Source organism: Chionomys nivalis, chromosome 9 (genome assembly GCF_950005125.1).
Source record: "Chionomys nivalis chromosome 9, mChiNiv1.1, whole genome shotgun sequence".
NCBI lineage: Eukaryota > Metazoa > Chordata > Mammalia > Rodentia > Cricetidae > Chionomys > Chionomys nivalis.
In genome coordinates this window covers 25,777,417-25,790,102 of record NC_080094.1, presented here as the reverse complement: position 1 = coordinate 25,790,102, position 12,686 = coordinate 25,777,417, and the positions used below count along the sequence as shown (strand labels likewise).

The 12,686-nt window shown below is 47.4% G+C and overlaps 1 pseudogene; it reads right to left on the bottom strand.

The window, feature by feature from the left end:
* Window positions 1-10,309: 10,309 nt before the first annotated feature.
* On the bottom strand, window positions 10,310-10,553 carry LOC130881607 (U6 snRNA-associated Sm-like protein LSm6; annotated as a pseudogene).
* Window positions 10,554-12,686: the final 2,133 nt, after the last annotated feature.

The window sequence follows — 12,686 nt, the reverse complement described above, 5'->3', positions numbered from 1 at the left end:
CCAGATGAGCTTCTGTTGCCTATAATCCCAGCATATGGAAGACAGAGGTTGAGCAGCAGAAATCTAAGGTCACTCTCAGCTACTCCGTGAGTTCAAGGCCAGCCTGAGCTATGTGTAAAATTGTTCAGTGTATTTTTCGAGACTGGAGTCTCCTGTGGCCCACAGTGCCCTAGAACCTATTGAATAGCTGAGGACAACCTTGAGATTTACCCCTCCCTTCTCCCCTACAATGCTGCGATTGCAAGTGTATGTTACTTTACTCCCAAGTCCACACTTTTTGCTTCCGTTGTTCCTTAGTGCCTCTTGTTGGCCAAGGGCTGCCCTCGCAGACAGCCATGACAACTTTCTTGCTGGACTCTCACTTCAGCCCTGGCCTGCAGGCCGACATCTTCTCTAGACACAGCCGGAGAAGTAAAGACAGAACCTATGTCAACTCAGGGGTGGTGGCACATGCCTTTACTCCCAGCACTTGGGAAGCAGGGGCAGGTGGATCTCTGTGAGTGAGTTCCAGGACAGCCAGGGCTACACAGAGAAACTCTGTGACAAAACAAAAACCCAAAAACCAAAAAAAAATAAATCTAAGTCAACCTCAGGGCTCAAATTCTTCCCATCCCATAACTGAGCCTTGATGGTCTATACAATCAAAAGTTCAGGTCCAACCTAGACTTAAGTAAGCTCAAGGCAACTTACTAAGTTATTGTTTCAAAAAAATTTCTATTTATTTATTTTATTTTATGTGTGTGGGCATTTTGCCTGCATATGTGTCTGTGTGGAATGTGTGTGCAGTGCCTGCAGAATCCAGAAGAGGTGGCTGGAGAGATGGCTCAGAGGAATAGAGCACTGGCTGCTCTTCCAGAGGTCCTGAGTTCAATTCCCAGCAACCACATGGTGGCTCACAACCATCTATAATAAGATCTGGTGTCCTCTTCTGTACTGCAGGATACATGAAGGAAGAAACCTATATACATAATAAATAAAAATCTTTAAAAAAAAAAAAAGAATCCAGAAGAGGGCATCAGATCCCCTGGAACCTGAGTCACAAACAGTTGTGAGCAGCCTTTTGGCTGCTGGGAATCGAACCAGGGTCCTATGGAAGAACAACCAGTTCTCTTAACCACTGAGGATCCCCAGCCCCAAAATGTTTTCTTTTTCTTTTTAAATGGAGGAATAAGGGCCCAGCAAGCTGACTTCTTGGGTAAAGGTAATTGTTACCAACCCTGACAACAAGAATTTTATCCCTAGGAGCCACATGGTGCAAGTCAAGAATCAACTGATTCCCAGTAGAAAGCTGTCTTCTGGTCCCACGTATGTCCCATGGATACACTCCCTGCCACACAAATAAACACAGGAAAATAGCTAAGATTTCTACAGTAGCCTTTTTTGGTTTGGATTTTGTTTTTATTGTCATTTTCCAAGACAGGTCTCTCTATGTGGCCCTGGATGTCCTGGAAGTCACTCTGTAGATCAGGCTGGCCATGAACTCACAGAGACCCATTTGCCTCTGCCTCCCAGAACGCTGGGATGGAAGGTATGTGCGTTAATATGGCCAGACTCTTACAGTGGTTTTTAAGACCCTGTATGATCCGTTGTAGACAGACTTTTCTGTCCAATCAGCCCGTTCCCCAATAACCACAAAGAGACTTAATATTAATTATAAATACTTGGCTAATAGCTCAGGTTTATTACTAGCTAATGCTTACATTTTAAATTAACCCTTATTTCTTATCTATACTCTGCCACGTGGCTCAATACCTTTTCTCAGTACGATAAGCTCATCTCCTTCTCTCTGCATCCCCTGCTGATTCTGAGAACCTCCTCCTCTTCTTCCTCATGCTCTCTTTTTTCTGCAAATCCTGCCCAACCTCTACCTGTCCAACTATTGGCCGGTCAGCTTCTTTACTAACCCAATCACAGTGACACATATTCACACAGTAAAGGAGTATTCCACAATCCGCCTTCCCTGAGCGCCAGCCCCTTGCATCCTCCATCACTTTGCTTCCACCCATAGGGCATCAGTGCCTTCCCTTCTCCCTTTTTGCCAGACCCTCTCTTACCTCAGGGTCTTTGCACCGGTTGCTTCCTTTGCTCAAAACACTCTTCACCAGATGCGCATAGCTGCTGTCTTCTCTCTTCTTCTGGTCTCTTATCCAGTGTCGTCTGTTGAGAGAAGCCCTCCCTGCATCAGTGATAGAATGCTGATCTCTCTCTCTCTCTCTCTCTCTCTCTCGCTCGCTCTCTCTATCTATCTATCTCTATCTCTCTTTCTCTCTCTCTTTCCCCCTGAGGCAGGATCTTATAGGCTGGCCTCAAACTCACTATGTTGCCAAAGATTACTTTAACCTTGGTTTCTAGACAGGGTCTTACGTAGCCCAGATTAGTCTTGAACTCTCTGTGTAGCCAATGAAAGCCTTGAACTTCTGATCCCCCTGTCTCCACTTCCCAGGTGCTCGGATTAGTCATTTGCCATCACACTCAGTTTAGGTGATGCTAGGATTAAGCCCAGAGCTTTGTGCGTACTAGGCATAGTTTAGTAACCAATACATTTCCAGTTCTTTTTTTTTTTTTTTTTTTTTTTTTTTTTTTTTTTTTGGTTTTTTGAGACAGGGTTTCTCTGTGGTTTTGGAGCCTGTCCTGGAACTAGCTCTTGTAGACCAGGCTGGTCTCGAACTCACAGAGATCCGCCTGCCTCTGCCTCCCAAGTGCTGGGATTAAAGGCATGCGCCACCACCGCCCAGCCCAGTTCTTTTTTTTTTTTTTTTTTTTTTTTTTTGTTGTTGTTCATGCTAATGGAGACTGCTTGGAGGAGTCGGGCTCTGTCCTTAGAGAATGTTTCCTTCTGGGAGTCCAGCATGGCAGCTATGCACCATCCACAGACAACAGTTGGATGATGAATGCACGCCCTGCCGTTATCCTGGACCCGGGCTTCCACCAGTGAACCCTGCCCTGCCGTTATCCTGGACCCGGGCTTCCACCAGTGAACCCTGCCCTGCCGTTATCCTGGACCCGGGCTTCCACCAGTGAACCCTGCACCTATTCAGTGAACCCTCTGCACAGCTCCTAGCCCTGCTGCTCATCACAGCTGGACAAGCTGTGATCTGGGACATGAAACCCAAGGCAAGGGCCTTGCCAGCCCAATCGCATCCCCAGCCTCTCCTTTGGGACCAGGATTCTGCTTCCTCCCACGTAGATGTCTCATCCTCCCAGCCTCTCTCCTCTGCTTCAGCTCAGTACCGGTCTCCTCTGTCCTTTATCACTAACCACATCTCCGAGGGGAAGGGCTCTTCCTTTCATTCCCTCTTTACCCATCTCTCTGGGGTGGGCTAAGCTTCTGTCAGCATCCACTGTAGCCTCCCCCGCACCTCCAGGTCTGACAGTATGGGTCAGGCCAGCTTCTGTCTGTGTTAACAAAGCCTAGTCAACCATCTACAAGGCAGAAACACGACCCAGAGTCTCCACCTGGTGGTCGTGCTCAGAAGTGCAGCGTGGCTGGGTCCTGCCTGCTTCAAATATCCCAGACAGGATATTTCTGTGGACAGGAAAGCAGCTTTAGGGTACACCTGACCCCTCTTCTCATTTGCAAGCACACCCACCCAGCGTAGGAGAGCTCAGTGGACATGGCGCAGTGTGGCCTGTCCCTCATTCCCTCCTGTCAGCTTCCACAGCTTCCTCGGTTTCTCTCAAGCACACCGAGCATGTTCCCACCTTTCGCTGCAGTTCTTTGCTGGTATCTCCGTTTTGCCTCGACTTCTCTCCCACCAATGCTCTCAGGGCTCAGTCCTTTGCTTCAGTCAGTGCTCCGCTCAAATGCCACCCCCAAGAACTTCCCTGACTCCACTCTGGATCCTGGCCAGCCCTATGACCCTTCCTTCCTTTTCTTCATTACTGCTGTCGTCTCACAGACCTGCTTGCTTCCTGCCTGCTGTTCTCATGAAACCATGAGCTACAATAAGGCTGAGGTGTTGATCAGCCCGACAGTGTCGCTAATGTAGCCAAGAGGCACTCAATACACGCTTCCGAATGAGTGACTTCCTTCTATGAGACAGTTTTCGTTCCCTTTTCTTCCTCTGGAGGGGAAACTGAGGCGCTTGCGAAGTGACCTGACTCGCACAAGTCCTCACAGCAGGTCGGTGATTGGGATCTAAAATTGAAACGGGACTGCTGATTTTGCGTGCATGTGTGTACCAGGGATTGACCCCAGGACCTCGTGTGTGCTCTGCAAGCACTTTGGCACTGAGTCCCACACCCAGTCCCTTCTCGGGATTTCTGGCAGCAAAAGTGTACTGTATCTATGGTGCCCTGGAGACTTTCCAAACGGGCCGCCATCTCTCTAACATCGGAGACCAGCAGATCAGCCGCTATGGCTTCGAAACATGGTCCTGGCATTTAAAAAGACAGGGAAAGTGTCAGGAGGTGTCCGGGAATGGGGTCGCCCTGGGCATATGGCTGGAGGACTGTATGAACATTTGCCAGAGTCCTCTAGGCCCCCAGAAAGTTTGCACTGAAACTTCATTTTTAAGGATTTGAGCCTAGGACCAAATGTTATTTCCAATGTAATACAGTATGTTTTCGTTGTTTTGTTTTAAAACAATTTTTAAAATTTGTTTTATGTGCATTGCTGAGAAGGTGTCACCGCCCCTGGAACTAGAGGTACAGACAGTCGTGAGCTGCCTTGTGGATGGTGGGAATTGAACCCAGATCCTCTGGAAGAGCAACCACTGCTCTTAACCGCTGTGCCATCTCTCCAGCCCCTGTTTTTATGTTTTATTATTAGACTTTTCCCCTCCTTTCCTCCCTCCCTCCCTTCCTTTCTTTTAGACAGGCTCTTATTGTACAGCCTTGGCTAGCTAGGATCCCGAGCGTGAGCTCCCTGCCTGGTTTAACAACAGATATGGCTTTTCACAGATCTGGAGATTGCAAGTTAAGTCCAGGAACTAGTTGAAGTGGTGTTTGCTGGCTCTTTTAGTTTAATAATAGAGCCATCCTTGCTATTATTTGGGCCTCTTTTATAAGGGCATTAATCCTGTGTGCAATCATGTCTGCTCCTATCGCCTCACCCCAGCCAGTAAATGGAGCTGCGCCCCGGATTCCCTTGGCCTCCCCATCCTCCCCAGTTGCTTCTCTCCCTTCCAGCTGTCTTTGAACAGGGCAGACTCCGTAACACTTGATGGCTGGTAGAAATATTATGTGGTGAGACCTTAGACAGAAGCTCTACAGATGTCACAGCAGCTGCTCATTCTCTCTTTCTGTGTGTGTGTGTGTGTGTGTGTGAGAGAGAGAGAGAGAGAGAGAGAGAGAGAGAGAGAGAGAGAGAGAGAGACGGAGACAGAGACGGGGGGGGGTCGGTCAGAGGACACCTTTTGAGAGCCAGTTCTCTATTCTGCCATGTGGGTACCAAGGATAGAACTTGGGTTGTTAGGCTTGGGGATAATTATTTGACGTAATGAGCCATCTCACCAACACACAGAGAGACCTCTACCTCCAGGCTGTCATCACACTGGATATGTAGTTAAGGATGACTCTGCTGGTTAGGTTTTTTTTTTTTTGTCAACTTGACACAAGCTAGGGTCACCTGGGAAGGGGGACCTCATTCAAGAAAAGGTCTCTATCAGACTGGCCTGTAGGCATGAATATGGGGGCATGTTCTTGATTAATGGTTGATGTGGATAGGCCCAGCCCATTTGTGGGTAGAGACATGTGGACATGGGCTATTTGAGAAAGTGGGCTGTGCCGGCCACAGGAAGCAAGCCAGTAAGTGGCGTTCCTCCGGCCACTTCTGCTGCAATTCCTGCCCTTCCCTCAGTAATAGACTGATTTGAACGTGGAAGCCACGTGAACCATTTTTCTCCCCAAGTTGCTGTTGGTTGTGCTGCTTATCACAGCAATAGGAAGCAGGCAAGGACAACGACCTTGAACTTCAGGTCCTCCTGCTTTTGCTCTCCAGTGCTGGGATCGCAGGTCGGCGCAACCACTCCTGGTTCATGAACAAACTATTTTGACTATAATTTAAAATTTTTTTAAAAAATTATCTGGACCAGTTGTGTAAGCCTGTAATCTGTGTCGGAAGCTGAGGCAGGAAGATCACAAGCTCAGACAGCTCAGGCAGCTTAGTGAGACAAGGCCTCAAAATTAAAAAGTAGAGTGGGAGATGGCTCATTGGGTAAAGTCCTTGCTGGGCAAGCGAGAGACTCTGAGTCCAGATACCCAGGAAAGCCAGATGTGACAATGTGCGTATGTGACCCCAGGGGTGGACATGTGTCACCGACCAGTCAGTCTACCTGAACTAGCAGGCTCCAAATTCAGTGACGAGATCCTATCTCAAAAAGTAAGAAGGTGAGCAGTAGAGGAGGACATCTGACGTTGATGTCTGACCCCCACATGCATGTACATACATGCACACACATGAACATGTACATACATATTGTGTCTTTTTTTTTTAACTCTTTTGGCTCTTTTGTGAGGCCCACCACCCAGCTCCCAAATAAATACACATGGAGGCTTATTTTTTCTCATAAATGCCTGGTCTTAGCTTGGCTTGTTTCTAGACAGCTTTTCTTAAATTATCCTATCAATCTTTTGCCTGTGGGCTTTTGTCTGTGTGTGCAGGCACACGCAGGAACAAGTGTTTGGCTTGCACACCACTTTGGCTGAGAACTTCGCTCACAAGTCACACCACCGTGCAAATCAACTCACCCAACCTCTCCAGACCTTGGCACCCACCACCCTCTTGTTTTGTGTATCAAAGTTTGTACTGAGTGTTTATTGTTTGATTGGAAGCGTCACCCCAAGCCGCTGACACCCCTATATCCAAAGAGTCTGGAATGTTTGGGTGGGGCTTCACCCCAGCTCCTGGCACCCATTTTGGAATGCTGGGTGGAAAGCTCCATTTCAAGCCCCCTGCTCTGGGAGTTGCCTCAGTCCAGACTGCACCTCAGAAAAAGGCCACCAAATGGTGACCCCTCCCCAGAGAGGGTCAAGAGACCACTCCCACAGGCTATTTAAACTTAAAGCTAAACTTAAACTTAAAGCTTAAACTAAATATTAAAGACCGAACACATGGTCTTTCTGGTTCTCCCCCCTCCCTTGGTTTCCAGGTCTTCCTCCCCAGGGGGTCTGAAGGACCACCCAGGATCGTTGGCATCCATTAAACCTGGGCTTTTTCTAATTCAGTTTGATTTGGTCTGATTTGAATTATTGCATCGGTGGAGAGGGTTATCGGGCAGGAAAAACTTTACATCTATCCCACTTTTCTGTTTGCTCCTTGACTTAGTTAGGGTTCCTATGACAGCAAGGAAACACCAAGACCAAAAGGGAAGGAAGGGGTTTATTTGACTTACACTTCCAGATCATAGTCCATCGTTGGAGGAAATCAGAACAGGAAGTCGAGCAGGGCTGGAACCCGGAGCAGTAGCTGATGCAATTGCTATAGAACCCTGGACCACCAGCCCAAGGATGACACCACCCACAGTGGCGCAGTAGCTGATGCAAGTGCTATAGAACCCTGGACCGCCAGCCCAGGGATGACACCACCCACAGTGGCGCAGTAGCTGATGCAAGTGCTATAGAACCCTGGACCACCAGCCCAAGGATGACACCACCCACAGTGGCGCAGTAGCTGATGCAAGTGCTATAGAACCCTGGACCGCCAGCCCAGGGATGACACCACCCACAATGGCCTGGGCCCTCCCTCACTGGTCAGTTACTGAGAAAATGCCTTACATCCAGGCCTCATTGAGACATTTCCCCAACTGAGGCCCCTTCCTCTCTGATGACTAGCTTGTGTCAAGCTGACACACACAACCAGCCAGGACACTCCTCAGACTCCCTCCCAGGCTTCAGCCAAATCCCTCCCCAGTGGATGAGGCCACATTTGCCCTTCAGCAGTGTAATGTGACTGAAAACAAGCGACTTCACCAACAAACCGATTTCACACCGGCACTGGTCAGCTCCTCCAATGGTGGCTTTGGTAAGAACCGACAGTCACACAGAGTCCCTGTGTCCATCATTTCCCAAGGGTTGCTTCCCATCTCTTCAAACCTCTAAGACCCCTCCCCCACTCAGCTGAACTTCTGGCTTCCTGTCACATGGGGGAAACTATCTTGAGAAGGCTTTTCCACAGGCTTCCTGCCCAATCTGCTGCCTGTCCTTCTGTGGCCATGGTGAGCCACCCAAGCTCACAGGCCAAGCCCCCAGCTCTACACCACAGCCCAACCCCCTCCCATAAGGCTATCATTCTTGCTACTTGTCCCTCCCACACTTAGTTCCCTATCCTCTGAAGCATTCTCCATATAAAACGCACTGATATTTCTTGGTTGAGAGGACTATGTTGGTTCTACTCTGCCCTCTCTCTGCTGTCCCATCCTCAGTGGAAAGGTGAAACTCTTCTAAGGTGATCTGTACTTCTTACTACTACCACACGCCATCTTGGTGTTCTTCCAAACTCTTGATTTTTTTTTTTTTAGATTTATTTATGTATTATGTATGCAGTGTTCTGTCTGCATGTGTGCCTGTAGGCCAGAAGGGGACACCAGATCTCATTAGAGATGGTTGTGAACCACCATGTCGTTGCTGGGAATTGAACTCAGGCCCTCTGGAAATGCAGCCAGTGCTCCTAACTGTTGAGCCATCTCTCCAGTGCACCCCTCTTGATTTTGACAAAGGACATTTACAAAAACTATAAAATAGGGCCATGGATATAGCTAGGTTGGTAGAGTATTTTCCTGGCGTGTTCGAGGCCATGCGTTCAGTTCCTAGCACTGCATAAGCCGGATGTGGTAGCTTAAGTCTTTATCCCAGCACTCCAGAAGTGAAGATCAGAGGACCAGAAGTTCAGAGCTCTCCTCCACTGTGCAGAGTATTCCAGGTCAGCTGAGGAGTCGTGGAACCCTGTCTTCAAAATAAGAAAGGGAGGAAAAGGAAAGCGACAAAATAGCACATGGTGAGGCTGAAGAGGGGGCTTGGGGGTAAGAGCACTGGCTGCTTGCTCTAGCAGAGGATCCAGGTTTGATTCCCAGCACCCACATGGCAGCTCCCAATCATCCCTAGTGATTCTAATCTCAGGGATCCAGTGCCCTCTTCTGGTCTCCGTAGGCACTGCATGTATACGGTGCACAGACACCAGCACAAACACCTGTTCACAAAATAATCAAATAGAAAATTTTAAATAGCTCAAGAATCTTCAAATGCCCATTTCCCTGATTTCACCTTTTTGTTCTATTGTTTCTTTCTCCCTGACTATGACTTATTTATTATTTATTTTTGATTTTTTTATATTTAGGGTGTGTGTGTGTGTACATACCATTGTGCATGTATAGAAACAGAGGACAACTTATAAGAATAGGTTCTCAGTCGGGCAGTGGTGGTGCACACCTTTGATCCCAGCACTCAGGAGGCAGAGGCAGATGGATCTCTAGATTTTTTTTTAAATTTTTTTTAAATATTTATTTATATGTATACAATATTCTGTCTGTGTGTATGCCTGCTGGCCAGAAGAGGGCACCAGACCTCATTACAGATGGTTGTGAGCCACCATGTGGTTGCTGGGAATTGAACTCAGGACCTTTGGAAGAGCAGGCAATGCTCTTAACCTCTGAGCCATATCTCCAGCCCTGGATCTCTAGATTTGAAGCCAGCCTGGTCTACAAAGCAAGTTCCAGGACAGCCGGGAGTGGGTGGGGGTCGGACTGATTCTCTCCTTCTCCCATGTGGGTCCTGGTAGATCACTCTGACCCTTTACAGTAAATTACAGACATGACTCTCATGCTGAAAACAGGCACTTATTTCCCAAGATGATAACCCACATTGGGAAGTTTTATACTGACACAAATTTATTATCTAATATATGCATCTTATCAAATTTATTATCTAATATACACAGCTTATCAAATTTCCCCAGTAGTCACACTGATTTTTTTCTTCATCCCTCCCTCTCTCCTTTCTCCCTTCCTCCCCCAGATTCCTTTCTTCCCTCCCTCCTTCCTTCACTCCTTTCTTCCTTCCTTCCAAAACAGAATCACATATAGCTCAGTCTTGCCTCCAACTTGCTATGTAGTACAGGACAGCCTTGAACTCCTGATCTTCAAGCCTCTACTTCCTAAGTCTTTTTTTTATTACTTTTATATTCTGTACAGACAGGAGTAAATGTGAACATGAAAAGCTTAAGATTTGATTTGTAATGTAACACCTCCATCTTATTTAAATGTCAACTAAAAAACAAAACAAAACACACCAACCACTATGAAAACAGGCCAACTAGGGTCGTAAAAGAACGAAAAAAAAAAAAAACTCTTCATAATCAAGTACATCCAGTGTGAAGAGAGCTGCTTCTGGTGTCTTCACATCCTCAGCTTCTGTGTACTTATATACAGCACATTGTTTCCGCGGATGAACGCATCCCCGTACTTATTCTTCAGCTTCATTTACATACTCATCCATCTGCTCCAGTGCTATATTCATGGAGCCATCCACGCAGGCCAGGACCCTCGGTAATCCACCACAACTGGCCATCGGATGATCTGCTTTAAGAAGTCACTAGGGGATTTCTTCCACAGACTCATTCTTAACAATCTTGGGAGGCAAGGAACTGAGTTCTAATCTCCTCTGCTACTTAATCAGCTGTCAGCTGGTAACTATCACCAGGTCACCTCTCGCGGCTCCAGGCTCATCTTGTAGCCAACTCAGGAGCCTTCACGGGCCGGCGGGGCCTTTACAGTTGGGTGGATGCACACGGGCGGAAAAACTACTTCCTAAGGTCTTAACACTGTAGGCATTAGCCATCACACCCAGTGCCACTATTATCTTAGTTGGTTTTTACTTTTGAGACAGAGTCTGAGTACATAGCCAAGACTGGCCCAGAACTTGCTATGTAGCTCAAGTTGGCCTCTAGTTCACATAGATCCACCTGCTTTTGTTTCCCAAGGGTTGGGATTAAAGGTGTGAACCTCAGGCCCAACACATACTGTGTTATCTTTTATAGCAAGGGTCTGCAAATCTTTCCTGACCTTGGATCTGGTATTGTCTGTAGTTGTTGTCTGCTTAGTCTCCTTCCTATAGACCTTTCCTTCAGGCCGTCTTTAGTGGATGCAGTGTTTGCAGAGCACAAACTGAACATCTGGAGGGACCTTACCCTTACACTTGTTTCAGCTCCATCTCTAAATACAATCACATTGAGGGGTGGTGCTTCAGTACTGCAAGTAAGAACACACGTTAGTTTACAGCTTCTAACATTACCTTTCTGGCCTGGGTTTATCTGCTAGGTTCTGACAGATGACTCTCCCTTATGCCTAAGTGCTGTCCTCAGACTGCTGGGAGTTAGACAAAGGTGACAGACCTCAGTCAGAGCTTCTAATCACACCCTTCCTGTCACCAGAAATGGCTTCTCTTGTGACTTGAAAATTGTTTCTTTCCATTCCCTAGCCAAAAACTTTAGGGTTATTCTCATTTCTCTTCTTTTTTAAAAAAATATTTATTTTTACGTGTGTGTGTGTGTATGTGTGCACGTGTGCTTGAGGCTATGCATACCACATGTGTGCAAGTGGTTACAGAGGTCAGAGGTATCGGATCCCTGGAATTGGAGCTACATGCTGTTGTGAGCCATCTGATGTGGGAGCTGAACTCAGGTCCTCTATAAGAACAGTAAGCACTTTTAACTGCTAAGCCATTTCTCCAGTGCCTTTCCTTTTATTGTGTTGGTTTCTGGGTTCTTGTATGTGCAGGTGTATGTGTATGAAGGTACAAGCGAACATGTGGAGAGGCCAGACGTTCACGTCAGATGTTTTCTACGATTTTTTTTTTTTTTAATAAAGAGGGTCTCGCCGGGCAGTGGTGGCGCACGCCTTTAATCCCAGCACTCGGGAGGCAAAGGCAGGCGGATCTCTGTGAGTTCGAGGCCAGCCTGGTCTACAAGAGCTAGTTCCAGGACAGGCTCCAAAGCTACCGAGAAACCCTGTCTCGAAAAACCAAAAAAAAAAAAAAAAAAAAAAATAGAGAGGGTCTCACTGTGTACCTTGGCTGGCCTGGAACTCACTATGTAGACCAGGCTGGCCTTGAATTCATAGCGCTCTACTGGCCTTTGCCTCCCAAGTTCTGGGACTAAAGACAGGTGACACTGTGCCCAGACCCTCAATTGCTGTTTTGTTTGTTTGTTTGTTTGTCTTTTGTTTTGTTTGTCTTTGGACAGAATTTCTCACTAAACCAGAGCTCCCTGGTTCATCTAGCAAGTGACTCTCAGGGATTCTCCCCCTCTGGCCTTTCAGGCTGGGATCACAGGTGTACACAGATGCACACTGATGTGCCTGATTTTTTGTGTGGGTGCTGGAAATCTGAACTCAGGTCTTCGTGCTTGCAGAGCAAGCTCTTTACCACTGAGCCCCACTGCGTAGGCAGGCGTTCTCCCAGCACGGTGCTGCTCAGCCTCTTTTCTTCTCCCGGCTCCCCACACCTGTCTTCTCAGACAGCCCTTAAATGTTCACGTTGAAAGTACACTCAGGCTTTAATGTGGTTTAAACCCATCACTGCCTCCCATCTGAAGTAGCAGGGGCCTCTTTCCTGGTCTGGCTGGGTCCATCTTCATTCCCAGTCCACTTATTCCTCATTCAGCATACATAGTTAAATGGAGAGAGCAGGAAAAACTGAAAACTGAGCCCCGGTCCTTCCTTTTAGATCAAAGCCTCCCATATCTTCCCACCTCA